Consider the following 8701-nt stretch of genomic DNA (forward strand, 5'->3'; position numbering starts at 1 on the left):
AGTTGGTGGGAACATAGTATTAATTGTTCATGAAATTAAAGTTGTAGCTCTGTTTCAACAAATATTTATTGGATGTCATGTGAGGGGGAAAAGAAATCTCTGTTCCAAAGACAGCTGAACACTTACTGGAGTTCCTGCACCAGCCTTCTTTTAGATTTCAAGACTAAGTGAACAGAATATGAAATGTCTTCCTGAAATCCTCTTTGCTATTCCAATATTCAAAGCACATTTTTACCTTGGTGAGTTAGTGAAAATATCTACAGCTATGATGCTTATTGGTTTGTTAAAAAAAAAACGGGTAGGATCACATCCCTTTGTTAGTCACCAAGAGCCACCAGGAATCTTAAACTGTAATTACCTACTTGCAGGACCAGGACTAGGGTGAGGTGAGTGAGGTGCCTGGGGCACAGAATTTAAGAGGACATTCATTCTCAGAGCTGTGCCTTCTTCAGTGTGTGCCTCCGTAAATTTGTACCCTAGGCACTTCACTCACTTCAACCTAATTCTGGTCCTGCCCAATAGCCAAAAATCTATAAAACTGATAATATGGATTTGGATTGAAAGCAAACTAAGAACCTGGTTCATTTACGGACCACTAAAGTGTTCTGAAATACTGCATTAATTAATAGTTATATAAAAATTTAAAACATTTTAAGAAGCAAAACAAACAATAAACAAAACCCAGTTGAACCAGCTCTGACTGTAGCCAGATATACATGCTTTTAAAAAGTATTGGAATTAAAGAATAGCAGAGAATGAAAATATTATTTAAACCAAAAGGAAACTAAATCATGCTCACATTTTAGATTGAGTCCCTAATTTCTTCTTGTTTATCTGTTCTATACATAGTAATAAGCATGCAGCTGTATGGATGTCTTTACTTGGAATCAATAGATTCCCCTCCTATAAAACTCATTCATTCTGTACACCAGTATCCAAGAGGTGAGTGCTGGGAGCTGCCCTTGGCTTTGTAGTTTTGAAATATATATATATAGAATTATTTAGCCTCTATAAATCTTGGTTTCCTCATCCGAAAATTGACTAATGTCTACAGTATAGGAGTATTGGGGGATTAATGAAATAACAAATCTAAAGCAACTAGCATGGTGTCTCATACATGGTAACTTCTCAAAATATTGTATCTAGTATCATAAATGATGCTAATTATTTTCGAGATGTGGTAATAGCAGATGTCACTAAGAGGTAAGATCCCTGAAACCAGATATTTTCCTTTAGGAAAGCACTGCAGGGGAATGAGACAGTGGAAAATGGTCCGTGGTACTTTTCTTAAACATGTATCCAAGCTTACTTTTACAACATTTTCAAAAGCCCCTTGCAAATCGAGTTTTTTTTTTTTCAGGATGACTTTCAGCACTTACTTTTCAGAGGGGGGAGAAGACTTTTTGGAAAGGGGATTGTATAGCAAAGCAGGTTCCAGGGAGAGCTGTATCTATCATCTCTCATGATGGTCTATTACAGAGAGAATTCTGTGCTGGAAAAGCACAAACTCTTGTAATTGTTTTCTCTGAAATAAACATGATTCATTAATTTTGATGGGTATCAAACAGCAAACAGAATACGTTTCACAACTTCTATTGTCAGGTTAAGAGTGGTCATTATTAATTTGTGTTACATGTTCTCCTTGTATGTCATACTTTTGCTTTAAAGACTTCTACATAGGATTTGGAGCTCAATGATTCTATTGATTTCATACCACTGACTAGTTTACTGCCCTAATTTTGGTTACCTCTGTGACTTTGTAGAACTTACAACCTTTTGTACTCTCTCTGATTGGAATGCAATGTGTTTTTGCAACGATGGCAAACTGCAGTGGCGTATGTTATTGATTTTAGTTAATGAAAAACTTGTTACTCTCTTTTCTTTTAATGGGCTATTGCCAGAATTTCATAACTGTAGGCCCATTTTTCTTTTGAAGATTCTCTGCACTTTGAGAGGTTGGGGAAGCATATAATGTTACAGTGGAAATATTGAAGCAGATTTATCAACATTGTCCCAAGGACTGTGATTATAAACTAAGAAGGGCTGGCAGTAATAACATTGAGAAAATGGACTCCATCTGATGAATAAGCAATTCCCTAACAGGTTCTGTTCTACTGTTTGTGTGCCTTTGTGGTTTACAAGTGTGTGATAAGCAATAAGTAGTACTTATTTAATTGCAACACAGTATCAATCTTGTTTACCCCAGTTAAGTGGAGGCAGGAGAAAAATAAATAAGAACATGACTTTCCTTAGATGAGACCCTCTAGATCAGTGTTTCTTAAAATGTAGTTTGTGGACCACATTTATCAGTAGAGTGAAGGGAAGTTTGTTTTCCTAATTGGTAGTTCTGTCTAGTGCTGGTCAAGTCACCAAAGCTTCCTTTTGGTACTCTCTCACTATTCCTTTACTTCTTCTCACTTTTTCATATGTCCGGTGCCCATGACTTGCTCCTCACTTGCCCAAAGGTCTTCTTCTTTAATATGCAGTGCTCTATATTTTAGATGGATTCTTCAATCTGTCCCCTCTGCACTGTCCCTGCCCCGAACTTTCATCATCAAAACTTTCTTCTCTGGTATTCTATTGTCTGTCAGTAAAGTAAGAGAGCTGGTTATATCCTTGTATACTGAGAAAACATGGGCCATGATTTGAGAAGGGATAAAAGCATTTCTCACTCTTCCGCTAAGATACTATGCTACATCAAAACTGTTGGCCTAGCAGTATGTGTTATACTAGGAGTTGTTTAAGTATGTGTTAGAATATGGATTTATTGTCCCATAATTATTCTTTCTCTGGGGGAGTAATAAGAGACCTATGAGGCATACCCAGGGCAGGTGACAGTACAATAGTGGGGTATAGAAAACATTTATTCCAATATTTTTCTTGTCAATCTCTACCATAAATATTACAAAGCCATTTGTTTTCAGAGTCAATTATGGCCCAATGACTTGTCACAGAATAAGCTTAAAAGATGCTTGGAATTGCTAATTGATATGGGGCTTCTTTGGGGGGTGGGGGACAAAAGTGTTTCTCATGGCCACTTTGAGGACTACATGAAAGTAATACATCTAAGGTGCTTAACAGGATGCTTGGCACCATTATTATATTGATGTATTCTTTTCCTAATGTGCCCGTCCTCATGTTTTGAAGATAACTGAACCCAGTTATTTCCATTCTCATTGTACAAGTATAAAAATAGTAAGTGAATCACAGAACCAGATAAAATGTACAAAACTTCTTGTATTTCCTAGTTTATTTTCCATCTGTAAAATAATATTAATTACCTAGTAGAGGTGATGTAAGGATTAGGATAAATTAAATTTCACCAGTAAAGGGAGTTACACAGTGCTTGGCACATAGGTACTACTCAGTAAATGCCAGTTCCATTCTTCAGTCAACCCTGAATAATGCTTCATGTCTAGCACATAATATTGATTTTGACAAGGCTCTCAGATGGAAAAATAATGAAGCTACTTTCTTAAAGTATTGGATATCAGGCACAGTCATTCAGTCATTTATTTGTCCATTCCTTTGATGAAGACTGATACAATGGTGAATAAGACAAACATAGCTACCTTTATGCAGAGCTTCTGATATCTTGGGAGCTGTTTCTATGAATAAAAATAAATAATTGCCACTACAGAGAAAAACAGAGAATAGCCTGGGAAGTCAGTGGAGAGGTCCCTATCACAGAGAGAGGGATGAGAAGGCCTGGAAAGGCTTCCCAGGGAAAAAAGTGGCATCAGAGCTAAAATCCATGTTCCAGAGACAGGGAAGAGGATGTTGTGTTTGCCAGTGCCATTCCTCAGAAAATGTCAGTGCTTCTCAGCATTTGAATGCAATCTTTATTTCTGACCATTTCTTAGGAGTTTCACAGTCTGTGCTGTAAGGATCAGTTGTAACTGACCAAATGTTCTCTGGGACTGCCTTGTCAGAGAAACATAAATTGTTTGGAAAATAATAATGATGAAATTGCCTTTGGAGTTTGGGATGCGGTAAAATGAATTCTCTCATTTGTACTCAGTGTAATTCTCCCAGGAGTCTAATCAATATCTTCTCCTTGTGGGCTTCCCTGGTGGCGCAGTGGTTAAGAATCCACCTGCCACTGCAGGGGACATGGGTTCGAGCCCTGGTCCAGGAAGATCCCACATGCCGCGGAGCAGCTAAGCCCGTGCACCACAACTACTGAGCCTGCACTCTAGAGCCCGCGAGCCACAACTACTGAAGCCCGTGTGCCTAGAGCCCGTGCTCCGCAACAAGAGAATCCACCACCATGAGAAGCCCGCTCACCGAAACTAGAGAAAGCCCACTCGCAGCAACGAAGACCCAACACAGCCAAAAATAAAATAAATTAAATAAATAAATTAAAGAAATATATATCTTCTCTTTGTGTTTTATACTGAGCTATACAGTAACAAACCTGAAAGGGGAAAAATGTTTTAAAATTATTTTACCAGCTCTGGTCATAACGAATAGTCCAGGGGAATTCAGATATTTATATTTGTAGCCTGCCTCTCTGTCACGTATATCTTGTAGGATGAATGGGCAAGCCAGATAGCCACACCTTCCATCAAGATAGTTTATTTAAGAACAACCTATAATTAAGTCTGTGTAAATATGACAAAAATGGATATGACTGAAATGTAATCAAAACAATGGAATATGGCCTCACTTATAAAAACTTACAGGAGGCAGCTCAGGTCTTTCTGGTATCTCCTACCTATCAAAAGATTTGTTGGAAGGCTCCATTATACAATGTAGGTAATTGCACTCTGAAAATTATGCACTTGCAAAGTAATACTCATTTGAGACTATGCCAGAACAACTAACAGGTATTTGGACAAAACAAATGTTTTGAAATATTTATTTCTGCTATAGCCTATTTTTGGAGTTCCTGCCTCCCCTGCACACAGTTGACAACTTATTTTCGTTTTCTTTTCTTTATTTAGGCAAGGGGATATCATAAAACTAAACAACAACAAAAACAAAAAACCCATGTGCTGCGATCTTTTTTTTTTTTGTAAACATCTTTATTGGAGTATAATTCCTTTACAATGGTGTGTTAGTTTCTGCTTTATAACAAAGTGAATCAGCTATACATATACATATATCCCCATTTCTCCTCCCTCTTGTATCTCCCTCCAACCCTCCCCATCCCACCCCTCTAGGTGGACACAGAGCACCGAGCTAATCTCCCTGTGCTATGCAGCTGCTTCCCACTATCTATTTTATATTTGGTAGTTCATATATGTCCATGCCACTCTCTCACTTTGTCCCAGCTTACCCTTCCCCCTCCCCGTGTCCTCAAGTCCATTCTATAGTAGGCCTGCGTCTTTATTCCCGTCCTGCCCCTAGGCATTTCATAACCATTTTTTTTTTAGATTCCATATATGTGTTAGCATACGGTATTTGTTTTTCTCTTTCTGACTTACTTCACTCTGTATGACAGACTCTAGGTCCAGCCACCTCACTACAAATAATTCATTTTCGTTTCTTTTTATGTCTGAGTAATATTCCATTGTATATATGTGCCACATCTTCTTTATCCATTCATCTGTTGATGGACACCTAGGTTGCTTCCATGTCCTGGCTATTGTAAATAGAGCTGCAATGAACATTGTGGTACATGACTCTTTTTGAATTATGGATTTCTCAGGGTATATGCCCAGTAGTGGGATTGCTGGCTCGTATGGTAGTTCTATTTTTAGTTTTTTAAGAAACCTCCATACTGTTCTCCATAGTGGCTGTATCAATTTACATTCCCACCAACAGTGCAAGAGGGTTCCTTTTTCTCCACACCCTGTCCAGCATTTATCGTTTGTAGATGTTTTGATGATGGCCATTCTGTCTGGTGTGAGGTGATACCTCATTGTACTTCTGATTTGCATTTCTCTAATGATTCGTGATGTTGAGCATTCTTTCATGTGTTTGTTGGCTATCTGTATATCTTCTTTGGAGAAATGTCTATTTAGGTCTTCTGCCCATTTTTGGATTGGGTTGTTTGTTTTTTGATATTGAGCTGCATGAGCTTCTTGTAAATCTTGGAGATTAATACTTTGTCAGTTGCTTCATTTGCAAATATTTTCTCGCATTCTGAGGGTTGTCTTTTGGTCTTGTTTATGGTTTCCTTTGCTGTGCAAAAGCTTTGAAGTTTCATTAGGTCCCATTTGTTTATTTTTGTTTTTATTTCCATTTCTCTAGGAGGTGGGTCAAAAAGGATCTTGCTGTGATTTATGTCATAGAGTGTTCTGCCTATGTTTTCCTCTAAGAGTTTGATAGTGTCTGGCCTTACATTTAGGTATTTAATCCATTTTGAGTTTATTTTTGTGTATGGTGTTAGGGAGTGTTCTAATATCATTCTTTTACATGTAGCTGTCCAGTTTTCCCTGCACCACTTATTGAAGAGGCTGTCTTTTCTTCATTGTATATTGTTGCCTCATTTATCAAAAATAAGGTGACCATATGTTCGGGGGTTTACCTCTGGGTATGATCTTTTATTGGGTAGTTATCATGTCCATTTGTCCTTATCATTTCTATAAGTTGAAATGAACAGAAGCCAGAGTGGTATTTGGCATGTGTGGTTTGAGGTGTAACACCTCATAAGTTCAACTTGAAATGGAATTAGAACTAAGGGCAAAATATGATGGTAATCAGAGCAAAGTGATTTTAGAATCCAGATTTCTTTACCCTATGTTGAGATAAGAGTACTTTGGAATATTAAAGAAAAATCTATATATTTTACGAACATCTAAGAATGTTAAATTTCAGAATAATTCTTGTTCCTTCAAACAAGAATTCTGTTTTGAAATTGGTCTAGGAGGGAAGGAGAAATATAGGTCATGGATATGTTTGGGCTTTAGGTTAAAATTCTTTTGTATCACTTATGATTAGTATTATATAATAAGAGTGTAAAAGTACTTATTTTTGAAAGTGTTATCATTGGTGATTAAGTGTGATCTCTAACATTATAAATTTTTATATACTAAAAGGCCTGCTATATTTGGACTTACCTGGAACTAAATTAGACACTTGCTGGGGGATGTAATGAGTGATTCCAAAATATGGTAAAATAAGTGAGCCTTAACCTGTGAGTAGAAACTCAACCCTATATATATTGCCTCAAATTCCTAGATATTAAGTCAGTCTGCTTTGGGGAAGAAACCTGCTATGTATTGATTAATACTCTTTTGATTTCATTTTTTTCATCTCTCTGTGTGTGCTGTCTTTTTTTTTTTAAACCTATCTTGCTTTCCCAAACATGTGAGCAATTTTATATTTCTTTATGTAGTTTGCCCTTCCTCTTATAACTTCCTTTTGCCACTTTTCTGAACACTGCACCTTCGTTTGATAAGTGGTGGGTGTTACATAGCCAAGGCCAAGCTTATTTCAAGGCATTGACTGTGCATTGGAATAAGCTTTCTAGAATGTAAATTATATCACCTAGACCAAGAAATAAATGAAAAAAATCTCTCTTGAGTGGAAAAAGTTACTGTATGTTGATAGAATGTAACTAATTTTGCATATACTTACTATGATTGCTTTTTGCAATTCAAAATACCCTGTGCTATTAAATTTATGTATGTTAAAATAAAGCCATTTTCCTGAGATGAAATGCTTCACATTCAATTATATCAAAATTCCTCATCTATGACTCTTGATTTCAGACTTCACCATTTGTGCATCTATTGAATTTGAGATAATGTGCAGCAGAAAAGTTGTTTTCAGTTTTTGGTAATTAAGGCAAAGGATGGGAGTTATAAGCAAACAAAAGCCAATTATAAATGTTTCAGGCTCTTCAGAAAATATTGGTGTTAGAACTAGGAGTCTGGTGTGATAAGTTGACTGTTCCTGGTTTTCGTTTTTGTGTTTTTAAAAACTTCACCTGCTACTACCAGCCTGAGTGAGATTAAACATGGGAATATAAAGCAGAGAAATTAGCTGTGCTTTAGAGCAGTGGTTCCCAACCTTTCTGGCACTAGGGACCAGTTTCGTGGAAGACAATTTTTCCACAGACTGGCGGGTTGCGGGGGGGATGGTTTTGGGATGATTCAGGCACATTACTTTTTTTTTTTTGGCTGCATCGGGTCTTTGTTGCTGCGTGTGAGCTTTCTCTAGTTGTGGTGAGCAGGGGCTACTCTTTGTTGCGGTGCACGGGCTTCTCACTGTGATGGCTTCTCTTGTTGAGGAGCACAGGCTCTAGGTGTGCGGGCTTCAGTAGTTGCAGCACACAGGCTCAGTAGTTGTGGCTCATGGGCTCTAGAGCACAGGCTCAGTAGTTGTGGCATACAGGCTTAGTTGCTCTGCAGCATGTGGGATCTTCCTGGACCAGGGATCGAACCCGCCTACCCTGCACTGGCAGGCGGATTCTTAACCACCGCACCACAGGGGAAGTCCCAAGCACATTACATTTATTGTGTACTTTATTTCTATTATTATTACATTGTAATATATAATGAAATAATTATATAGCTCACCATAATGCAGAATCAGTGGGAGCTCTGAGCTTGTTTTCACTTGCCACTCACTGGTAGGGTTTTGATATGAGTCTGCAAGCAACTGATTTATTATGGTCTCTGTGCAGTCAAACCTCTCTGCTAATGATAATCTGTATTTGCAGCCACTCCCCAGTGCTAGCATCACTGCCTCAGCTCCCCCTCAGATCATCAGGCATTAGATTCTCATAAGGAGTGTGCACCCTAGATCC

Source organism: Balaenoptera musculus, chromosome X (genome assembly GCF_009873245.2).
Source record: "Balaenoptera musculus isolate JJ_BM4_2016_0621 chromosome X, mBalMus1.pri.v3, whole genome shotgun sequence".
In the NCBI taxonomy this organism is placed as follows: Eukaryota; Metazoa; Chordata; class Mammalia; order Artiodactyla; family Balaenopteridae; genus Balaenoptera; species Balaenoptera musculus.